Below are 11,958 nucleotides of genomic sequence, written 5' to 3' on the forward strand. Positions count from 1 at the left end.
CACAACACACAAACTGGATCAAAAATTTGTACTTGTTGTATCTTGATGACTAATTATTGACTTTTGTAAACATTTTCTTTCTCAATCTTCTTGCAAAATATTTAAAAATGAAGCAATCGCATCAACTTGGGTGTAATCTTGTTTTTTTTCAACATTTTTTTATAGAACTGGGAAAAAAACAAGGATGCATAAGTTCTGCCCTGAAGAGCCGCCGGTAACCCAAAAGTTTCTCCACCGGGATCCATGTTTGCAGCGCATTTTTTCCAGATGGATTACAACCGACATTGTTGGGCCACGTCTGTAAGTCATGTTGTATATATAACAAGAATGAGTTTTTTCTAATCTAAAATAGTAATAGCTAACACGCTAATCCTTGTTGCAAATGCTAACCAGTCAGCAAAGGCTGATTTTGTTGTTTCAAATTCTGGATACAGTTTATGCCATACTCAGTATCAGCATATGCAGTTGAAGAAGAGAAGTTTATCGCCCCTGATTATTATTATTATTATAATTTTTGGGAGGGGCGCGGGGGGGGGGTGTCATTTACTCACGTTTTGGCTAAAATATTTTGAGGGTAGTTGAGATCCGATCATGACGGCCCTCGATTTTTACGACTTTCTGGGCTCATCGTGCAACGGAGCTCCCTGTGCGTATATTTAGTGACTGCAGATGGTTTTTCGGGTGCTGAATATCCAGTGGCGCTGTTCATGAAGTGGAACCCAGCTGGCACGTGTTCAACAGTATTCACCTGCCAATTTGTATTCACGCCTGTTTCATTATTATTATTATTTTATATATATATATATATATATATATATATATTTTTTTTTTTTCATAATGAAGCCAAGGGGTCCGAGTGCCATGGCTGCCCCGTGACCCAGACACTACCTGTCTGCTGCCATGGTTACAGGGACAGAGCAGGTTTAGCGGGCCGACTCCGGGGATTACTTTCCCTGCTTCTTAACAATCGGGTCCGTGCCCTGGCGACTGTTAAAAAAAGAAAAAAAAAAATGGGCACCCGAAAAAAAGTTGAGCACATTGTGCCCAGGTGGCCTTTTAAAAAGTGCTTTAAGTGCTGTGTAAGGGCTAAGACCTGCGCTGCATAATTGCTTTGGTTTCAGCGTCTGTCCCTTTGTTGAGCTGCTTCACTCCCAGCGATTAGTGCTCATTAATAAAAGCAGCACAGCGTTACCGGACTTGTTTTTGTGTGTGAAGACTGGAAACTTGACGCTGGAACATGATTGGGACCTACAGCATCGAGCTATGATAATGTCTATATAAAAAAAAGACATGGCACATCATTAGGTATGCATACACAGTAGCACGCTAAGGCGGTGGTTCACAAAAAGGTTTGATGCCAAGTACACCCCGCCCCAAAAAAAATTCTGCCCTCCAAGCACCAGCAGAGTGACCAACATTGAATCAATATCCAAATGTTTTATTTTTAAAAAGAAATAAGTTTTGTTTCCCAACATAATGCACTAATAACCCATCAATCCATCCATTTTCTTCGCCGCTTATCCTCACGAGGGTCGCGGGGAGTGCCGTAGCCTATCCCAGCTGGAGGCAGGAAGCGGGGTACACCCTGAACTGGTTGCCAGCCAATCGCAGGGCACATCGAGACAAACAGCCGCACTCACAATCACACCTAGGGGCAATTTAGAGTCTCCAATGAATGTTGCATGTTTTTTGGGACGTGGGAGGAAACCGGAGTGCCCAGAGAAAATCCACACAGGCACGGGGAGGACATGCAAACTCCACACAGGCGGGTTCGGGATCGAACCCGGTACCGCAGAACTGTGAGGCCAACGTTTTAACCGGTCGCCTGCACTAATAACCATTTATCTGAAATGTAATGCATACAAGTTAAAATTGTTAAATCTAAATGTAAATAGTTTGAAATCAATTGACCAATTATGTCAACAATACTAAGGAATTAATTGCTGATAGTTGGAGCTGTAGTTCGATGACGGAACAGACCGAAACATTATGAGAACAGTCACAAAGCAATAAAGGTTGCTAGTAATCTGGCAATGACTGTGCAAGATCGTAATTGTAATTTTAAAAAATTATGAAATATTAATACAAATATTAATACAAGTGGGCGGCACGGTGGTTCAGCTGGGAAAGCGTTGGCCTCACAGTTCTGTGATCCCGGGTTCGATCCTGGACCCGGCTGTGTGGAGTTTGCATGTTCTCCCCGTGGCTACGTGGGCTTTCTCCGGGCACTCCGGTTTCCTCCCACATCCCAAAAACATTAATTGTTTGACACTGTAAATTGCCCGTAGGTGTGATAGTGAGTGCGGCTGTTTGTCTCCATGTGCCCCGCGATTCGCTGGCGACCAGTTCAGGGTGTATCCCGCCTCCTGCCCATTGTCGCAACCCTCGTGAGGATAAGCGGCTCAGAAAATGGATGGATATTAATACAAGTATGATTGTAAGTTATCTGTTAACAAGACAAATCGTGGCGACGATCTGAAAGTCGTGACATCTGCAAAACGTTTTCTGAGAGGAGCGCACCGGTGCGGACCGGTTCAACAGCGCCCGGTCCAGTTTTGCAGCCAAGTACTGTGCTCAATTTTGCTCCGATAGCTTCATGATCCAATTACTCAAAAGTCAATTCCAAATCGACACTGCGGCTTTTTTTTTTTACGTCCATCGCGAGGAGACCTTCAAGGTGACCTTATAAAGTACGAGCGAAAGAGTCGTCAACACAAGTCACGGGTGGTCATGTGGTCGACCGGGCTGCCGTCGGCGAAGTCATCGCGGGTTCATTTCGCGCTCGCTGATTGTCTTAAGAACTGTACGTGACCTGTCCCGCGTGGAGTCTGCTTTTGGTCCAAAGTCAGCTGAGATAGACAAACTTCCTGAAGCCTTCAACAGATCACAGATAAATGCCATAGAAAATGCATAATTCGAAGAATCAAAACTGTTTTCAAAAACTCTTCCAAATAGTAAAATAAAAGCTCATGACGCCGTATATGTGTTGTTTAGTGAGAATAATTTCCAGTTATGATGAATGTGTGTGCTAATTTAACAATACCGTGGTTATAGGCAGTTTGTAAAATCGGCATTCTGACTCGCATCCATGTCGTATGTTGTTAGCGGCACGTGTGAGCTGGAGACTCTTGACTTTGGATGAGAGGCGGGGTACGCCCCGGACTGGTCGCCACACATGCAAGAAACTATTCAAACTCACATTCGCACCTACGGACAATTTGGACCACAGGTGTCAAAACTCGTGGACCGGGGGGGCTGGATTTGGCATCGTTTTATGAGGCCTACGAAAGGAAATCTTGTGCGTTTCCTTCATGTTTCTTGTTAAAATGACAAAATTGAAAAAAAAAAACTTGGTAACATTGAGAACTCGATACTGTCAGCATTTTTCTTTTTTTTTTTACTAATAAAAGAAATGCTATAATATAATATTGTAGTTGAAAATATAGCCATTGTTCTTGGCTTCTGATTTCAAAACTTAGCCATCATTTTGTTTTGTGTATGTAATTAAATGAGGCAATCATTGATCGACAGGTTCACAGTCATAATGGTATAATAAATAATGAATAATAATAATAAAGTCATAGCGGTCCTCCGTGGACAGCCTTAACGACAATATGATGGACCGCAGCCGGTTTGGTCTTCATTTAGCCTAACTTGCATGTCTTTCAAATATGGAAGGAAACCGGGGTCGAAAACCCACCCAACCACGGGGTCGGATTCCATCCTCCTCAGAACTGTGAAGCGAATGTTCAATGTGCCACACGTATTTGTCAATTTTAAAAAATATATCCTGAAAAGCGTGCAACGGTGGGTCAGCTGGTAAACCGTTGGCCTCACAGTTCTGAGGTCCCAGGTTCAAACCTGGATCCGCCTGTGCGGAGTTTGAATGTTCTCCCCGTATCTGCGTGGGATTCTTCCAGGCACTCCGGTTTCCTCCCACATCCCAAAAACATACAACATTAATTGGACACTCTAAATTGCCCATAGGTGTGATTGTGAGCGCGGGTGTTTGTCTCGATGTGCCCTGCGATTGGCTGGCGACCAGTTCAGGGTGTAACCCGCCTTCTGCCTGTTCACAGCTGGGATCGGCTCCAGCACTCCCCGCGACCTCGTGAGGATAAGCGGCAAAGAAAATGGATGGATGGATATCCTTAAAAGAACTGTTTTGAAGCAGCCCCAGCAATGCCGGAGATACTCAAAACAAGTCAAAGCGATACGACCAACATTTTGGTGGTCTTGCGTGAGCTGGTAGGCGCCGACATGTTCATTGCCTCTCCAGGTTCACCTCGTTATTTATGCGACCTTTGATTTGGGCAGCGCTCAGGTTGAGTGCCGCCACATGGCGTCTGCGCTTGAGACAGCCGAGCGGGTCGGATCACGCTGTGAGGGTCACGCCCCCCCCCAACCCCCTCCAGGGTGCTTGATGCTGGAATGGTGGAGGCTGTCGAGACTTGCAATCTTCCAGGTGTCCAGCAGATGCTGCTTACTGCCTTGCAAAAAAAAAAAAAAAAAAAGATGGTCCACTCTGTTACCGTGACGTTAGGGTTAAACGCAATTTAATGGCGCGTCATCGCAAATTTGGGGCCATTAAGGAGCTTTGATGACGTGCTTTGTTTTAGACAGTGGCTTGAGGGCAGCGCGATTGAAGACGCGTCCTTTAAGTGCAGACAGAGGCCTGGTTCAAGTATGCGGCGACGTGATGAAAGTAGCAGTTGGATATAAAGCATTATGTCAGCTTTGACCAATGTTGGGAAGTTTGGAAGCGGCCATCACGCCACCGCAACGTTCAAATTATAGTCGCGCATGCAAAGGAAGAAAACAGCCTCGCGAGACGCGCTCGAGAGGACATTTTAATTAGCGTAAAAATGAAAGAGAATGTCAGTTGAAGGGTTGTAAATCTGCATGAAAACTTAATTGTGCTGACAGTGTTTTGCAGCTCACATATTATAGGAGAAATAAGTGAAATGAGCACCAGAGCTCACGCAGGATGTTGCTGCGGGGGGGGGGGGGGACAAGGCATGCTGGGAAATGTTTTACTTTTTGTTGTTTCTCTTTAAATAAGATTATGCCTAAAACAGAAGAAAACTTTTCTAGTTTTCATTTCTATACATATAGCATGAATCTGATTATTTTCAAATTCTGGTCTATGCATATCTGTCTTCCACTGTCAATTTTATATTAGTATATAGCATTACCTCAAGTTACTAGTGACCTGACCTGACCTAGACGTTTTTCGAGGTTTTAGGCATCGCCAAGGCAATCTTTTGTTTTGTGTTGCAAGCAGAATGTGGTTTGCGCATAATGATTCCAAAAAGAAGTACTTGCCTCGAGCTATTTATTGCCTCTTCCTAGTTGAAGTTTACTGGCTGAACATGTTCAGAATGTAACCAAAACACATTAACTTTGTCTTAAAAGTCCGCTAGCGTAATGCTAACAACACCAAACACCACAGACGCCGTGCGAATTAAACTAAATACTCGTTGTTGCAATAATTATAAACCTTTAAACCAATACACAAAAGTGGTAGGAACACCTGGAGCCAGGAGAAAACAACACTCACAGACATATACCACATTTTCCGCACTATTAGGGGCCCATTTTAAAATTTTTCATATATAGGGCGCACCGCGTTATAAGGCGCATGGAATAGATGCTACAGTAGAGTCCGGGATTATGTTATGCATTCATGCATCCATTAGATGGCGCTGCACTAAAGGCTCAATATTGATGCATATATAAGGCGAACCGAAATATAAGGCGCACCGTCGGCTTTTGAGAAAATTAAATGCTATTAGGTGCGCCTTATAGTGCGGAAAATACAGTATTTTTCATCCTCTGCGTAAAAAGGGACTTTTTGCTGATTAGTTGAGACGCTCTCCTTGGTTATTCATCATTGACGGTACATGTAGTATATATATGTATGTATGCATGCAATATACACACAAACACACACCAAAATGAGCAGCACAATGCTCCATGATCCGCAAACGGTTCAATTGCTGTATTCTTTTGCAACATTCCACACTAGATTGTTGTTTTTGTTCGGGTGCTGGAACAGATTAATGTTATTTCCATTCATTTCAATGGGTCCAGCTGATTCAAAGTTTGGGTGCTTAGAGTTACAAGTGTGGCCACGGAGAAAATTAAGTTCGTGGGTCAAGCCACGACTAATTAACTGGAGTGTAAATCCCAATGTCGCTTGCGTTCAATACTATCACAATATTTTGCCAACATTGACAATACTATTACGGTACTGTGATAATTTGGATAAAAAGGCCACCACAGTGCATCGTGATAATCTATTGAAACAAATACAATTCGCTTTAGGACTTAGCTGTGCTGACAGGACGTAGTCAATAAAATGTCACACTCCTCATTAACCCTGATATAGATGGACTGATAGTGTGCACTGGATGATAGTGTTTTCCTCCACTTTAAATTGTAAATGGTAATAACATGATAATAATTAAATTTTTTTGGTTTTTCAATCGCTGGTGCTACTCAGAATAGCGCCTCTCCATTTCATCGGCGCTACCATCAGTACTCACGTGGTTCAGTTCAATTCCTCGGGTGGAAATAAAAAAACATAATACCTTGTGAGAGCAGCCTCGTAGGAACATGCAGAACTTTGCCATGATGTCCCCAGTTGTATTGTCGTATAATGATATAATTATAAAATGTTAATCAAAGGCTCATAAACCCGGCGGAGTTGAGTGACAGGTCAAAAGCCGAGCTAAAGTTTGCACATTCTCAGCGTGTCCGTTTCCTAAAAACAGGCAGGTTAACTGCAGTGGTCAGTCCAAATCCCTGGCAGGTGGGGCTGTGAATAATTCTCTCTGTCTTTGCAGATGTAAGCTGCGCTGCGCTGCAGGCATAATGTGACGTCGTCGCGTGTGCAGTTTTAATATTTATCGAACCGAGGCCACGCTCAATAGATGCACGCGTCTCGTGTGTTGCTCGTTTCTTTTTATAGGAGCTCCTCGGTTTAATTAGAAGGGAAAAGGGACACATTTTTGTTAATCTCCCGGAAACGTGTTTTCTGAACAACAAGTAGAAATGTAGGATTCTAGACACGCCCTTTTTTTTTTTTATCCATAAAACTGTATTATTACTATACCTAATGTCGAAGTTTATAATCAAGATGTACAAATATGGACGTCGATACTATTTCCCGATACTTGATAATGCCATTATGTCTTGCAATTCTGATGGAAATGTGTTTTATTTTAACCAGATAGTGTTTAAAAACACAACACTGAACCTGGCAAAGTTTTCACTCCAATTTCTGGCGCTTTTTCGGGAAACATGCATGCGCATGTTTTGCTAACGGACTTTTCCCACACGCAGTCTGTCATACCAGGCATTTTTTGGTCTAAAATTAAACCGTCAGGACAACGGAAAGGACACAACATCACACAATCATGTAGTATTTGTCTTTATTTGGATTCAGTTTTAAAAATGTGAAGGGCAGTGAGTGATGTTTGTAAATATGTACTGAGTGGTGTAAATGTGCTGTGCAGAATGAGCAGAATGTGAGTTGAAGAAATGGAACAAAAAAGTGATTATTATTCTTGTGGATTTATTCAACTTGTGTCCGGATCTTGAGTTAATAAAGATTCTTGAATGAGTTCTAGAATTCCACTATCGGTTGCAGAACGATGAAACGAACGATTGATTTAATGAGCTATTTGTAGTTTTCAGCAAGTCAAAAAGCCTCGTGCATTTGTCGAATTAGGTGGCATTTTTAGGCAATGTTGATTTTGCTGTGGTATTATCGATTGTACAGCAAAATATTGACTCAAAAAATACTGTGCAGACAAATACATCAGCCAAACTTTGCTTTTATTCAGGTACACCCACTGGGAATGTCCCACAACGGCGTCACTGAAAAAATGGCCCCAAAATGGCCACGTGGCTCCTTTATTGATTTTTCCTCCATGCTTTCATGATGAATTTAGTGTAAATCTGATATTTTGTGGGTCTCCAGGGGGTGCTACGGAGCTTGTTTGAGGTTGGTGAATTTACGCTGGGTTGAGTTTTTCCACTATCCTCAAGCATGGGTTCTCAAACGTTGTGGCCCCAGGGACTCCTTACTGGGGAAAACCTTCAAAGTAATGAAATATAACTACCGTATGTACCCCTTAAAGCCACAAGATTTATTTTTGTTTTAACTTTAGGTATTTATGAACTGTGTAGTAAAAATGAACTAAATTAAACTTCTGTATCCCGCTACAAGTGCTACCTACATGCACACAGGGGAAGTTGGTTTTTGTTTTTTCGGACCCCCAAGCTGTGAATTATTTGAGAGCCCTCTGTGAAAGCACTCAAAACGTTCCATTTGGTTGTCAGAAATATTGTGATTTAGAAATGACAGACAAGAAGAAAAAACATTGCATTTTCATCCGTGTGTTTTTGTGTCTTAAAGTTGTCCAAAGGAAAGCACTTTTTTTCCCGATTTTATGAAAAGACATTTTGGAGATACGTCCCTGATTTCCATCCGCCAGTGATTGACATTTGACTCGGCTCTACCTGCGGATCGGGGTTACGAGCCGGCCCGATCGTACGCTCAGCGAGCTTTTGCGGCTCCGCCCACCTTTTTCCCTCCTTCTCCCCGACGAGCCTGGCAGCGGGGTGACTCGGTTTGCCCCTCAGACCCCCACCCCCCACCGCCAGACACAGTGATGGCACTCAACGCCCCCTCGCCCGAGCTCCCTCCCTCCCCTGGCGGCCGCGGGTAGACCGAGGCATGGGATCTCCATCTGTGCACAAAGGAGCCTCCTCTATCTGCATACGCTGCACATAAAAGGGCCTTTTGTCATGAGCCCTGCACACATGACCGCCAGCCTTTCACTCCGCTGCAAAATCTCTCTCTTGCTCTCTCGCTCTCTCTCTCCCGGGCAAGCTGACCCCACCCCCAACACCAGACCCCCACCAACACCAGTGTGTTGAGCAAGTGAGACGCAGCGAGTGAGACGGCCAACTTTTTTTTTTTTTTTTTTTTTAAAAAAAGGGTTTTCTCCTTTTTCCACTTTATTTTACACATGTGCTCCCTTATTATGCCCCCCCCCCCACACCCACACTTTTCAACCCGCCCCCTCCCTCCACTCCCTAATCCTTGTGTCACAGGGTGCACCCGCTAGCCTCACTAAAATATGAATGTGCTCTCTCTCTCCTGTCCCAATACGTACCGGCTGACATTTAAGGGGCATTAGCGTTTGGTTGTGTGCCATCTTATCACCCAAACACCCTCTGCCAATCCGCACTGCCCCCCCCCCCGACCCCCACCCCCCCACCCCACAATTACAGAGCAATTTGATAGCAGTCAAGAGAGCTGCTACTGTTTTGTTCACTCAGTCGAAATGGAGTTCATTTCAAAGAAAAAATTATATATATATGCATTCTATTAACATCTTTCATACACAAGAATGATTGTTTGTCTGCAAAATATGTACAACCAAGCTGTTTTATATTTTCTTTATTTTGAGCACATGAGCAGGTAACAGAAAAGAGACCAAATTTCAACAAAAATAGAAGAAAAGTAAAATAAAATATACATAGTCGAAAAGGAGTAGCAAGAACTTATTTACTCCTTACCGCTATGTCTACTTCCTTATAATTTTATGCAACTTTTTAAATACTGGCCAAAAAGAAAAACAAGAAAAGAAGATAAATATGAATATATATTTATATAATATATAAATATAATAATGCTTGATTAATTGTGTGGATAAATACAGGAGACTTCAAATGAAAAAATGAGGATTTTTTTTTTTCCATTTGACAGTAATGATGATGCACTGATAGCTACCGAAACAAAACTAAAGGTTAACAATATGATCGAGTCAACTGATACCAAAGATACAATATGAATGCAATATTTATTTTTATGTACTCCTTACAACCCTTCAAATGGAAATCCCACATTTATGTTGATCGCACGTGAATGGGGCGCGCAAACCGTGCTGCACCTTTTAAGTAGGGAGGTCGTGAGGGCCAGTGCCTTGCTCAAGGGCACCTCGAAAGTAATTAGCAGGCACACCAGCATCTCTCCAACTTTGGTAGTTGCCACGTTATATTAGTCCTCGAACTGTGACCTTTGGGTTGCGAGGCCTTTGCAAATGAGCTGCATATGAAGCAGTTACATGAAATAGATATGATATGCAAGTTACATTTTAGCAAGTTGATGAAGATAAAATACAAAAAAATGTACATTATTATTACAATTACATTATTATTACTGTTATTGTGATTTCACACTGCGTGAAAGTAAACTCATTTTGGCAACATTTTTTTTTTTTTTTTTTTAGTGTAGCAGGTGTAAAAGATAATGAATCCACATTCCAAAAGGAAAACTTTGTACGTGTGCCATTTTGGCTCCACAAGATGGCCGACGTCGCCGTTTACAGCGTTTTCGTGCCGCAAAGACACGTGGGGGCCGGTGCGCCCGACGCCGTCGAGCGAAAGGGCGATTGCCCCGAAAGTGCTGAGTCGGCGTCAGCCTCACGCCTCCTCGCCGGCAGCCGGAGGCACAGTGTGAACTCCCAAGGCCGCGTTTGCCACGTCCGTGTGGATGACGACGACGACAATGACAAGGGGACGGGGACGGGGCCCTGACCTCTCTCTTCGCGCGACTAATATACGGGATCGCGTGAAGAATGCACCCAAAGTGGCAGTTATGTTTTAGTATCAAAACACCGCAGTCGCACTGTACAGCCAGGGCTTAATTCACACGATAAACAAAAAATAAATACTATACATAAACACACACACATATATATATATAAATATGTACAGCTAACTTAAATATTAAAATGTAACAGCTGTTTGTTTACAAGCAAACTCTAAAAAAAAAGCACAAAACATAGTGAAAATTTTCTTTCATATGAAAAAAAATATTCCTAATACTGCAATATCTAAAACAATTATTTTAAGATTTATTGCTTCAAATGTAAATAATTAAAATAGCGCATCCCTATTTTGGTGAAATTCACCAAAAGGGGATCTTTTGCTACATTTGGAACACAAATGGAAAATGTTTCATTCTAAAGCCAAACAAGATTGCAAATTCCGTCATTTTGAAATGAAATAATGTAGTAAAATTAAAAAAAAAAAAAAAAAGACTTACACTTGCACTTGCAGACAAACTTTTTTTTTTTTTAAAGGTTCCGGTCAAGTTTGTGCGGCAACCAAACTGGAAGCTTATGTTGCTCCTGCTAATTTCAGTTTAAAAAAAAAAAAAAAGCCCCAAAATGGCAGCTCACGTCAAACCTGTGATTAGGCAGCTTTTACATAAAAAGCCCACCCGACATGAACATCACACTTGCCTGCAAAATTGCGTGCGAATTTCAATGGAACAAAAATGGGATGCATTCGAGCCACAATTTCTAAGCAGATAAATAATTTTCCATGCGGGCATGGCCTCGAGATGGGTCAATTATCACCATGTCTTGTCCCTGATTTCATTCCATTTTTTTTTTTTAATATCTAGCAAAGAGCTCTATGTATTATGACTAATTGAAAAGAACTGGCGTCTTACTGCTATGTGTAATTACATTGTGCCAGCATCCGGGAGTAACTTTCTCAAAATGGTCGAGAGGTCGTGACCATTATGGACGTTTCATAGCAGTAACATGCAGAAAATATTTATGGCATCGAAACAAAATCGCAACCGAACTTGCACGTTTAGTCGTGGGTTTGGTATCATCAACATCATTGTGCATTTATATTATTTATAACAGCGATTCTCAAAATTGTGGTACACGGGCTTCCTCTTGTGAGGACGGCAGTTCATTTGTATTGAACTTTTAATGTTCAAGAAATTAGTATTTATTATTTTGGATGTTTGGGTTATTTAGGCACTTGTGTAGTACATTATATGTATTTTTATTTTCCTTTGTACAAGCACAGTGTTAAAATGAAGTCTCATTATTGATGAGTGTGACTAATTTATTTATTATT

The 11,958-nt window shown here is 42.1% G+C and overlaps 1 long non-coding RNA gene across 12 annotated transcripts in view; it reads left to right on the forward strand.

Moving 5' to 3' along the window:
* Positions 1 to 11,958, forward strand: part of LOC133502110 (uncharacterized) — a 78,557-nt gene that overhangs the window by 29,026 nt on the left and 37,573 nt on the right. For 8 of the 12 annotated variants that reach the window (XR_009795353.1, XR_009795355.1, XR_009795351.1 and 5 more), the window contains one exon: positions 166 to 300. The exons of 2 other annotated variants lie outside the window; for them this stretch is intronic. This is a non-coding gene — a long non-coding RNA (uncharacterized LOC133502110). Of the gene's footprint in view, positions 1 to 165; positions 301 to 4,098; positions 4,249 to 4,317; positions 4,466 to 11,958 lie in introns of those variants that run through there. 2 more of the 12 variants (XR_009795358.1, XR_009795360.1) reach the window with 2 other exon arrangements.

This window comes from Syngnathoides biaculeatus, chromosome 6, assembly GCF_019802595.1.
Source record: "Syngnathoides biaculeatus isolate LvHL_M chromosome 6, ASM1980259v1, whole genome shotgun sequence".
In the NCBI taxonomy this organism is placed as follows: Eukaryota; Metazoa; Chordata; class Actinopteri; order Syngnathiformes; family Syngnathidae; genus Syngnathoides; species Syngnathoides biaculeatus.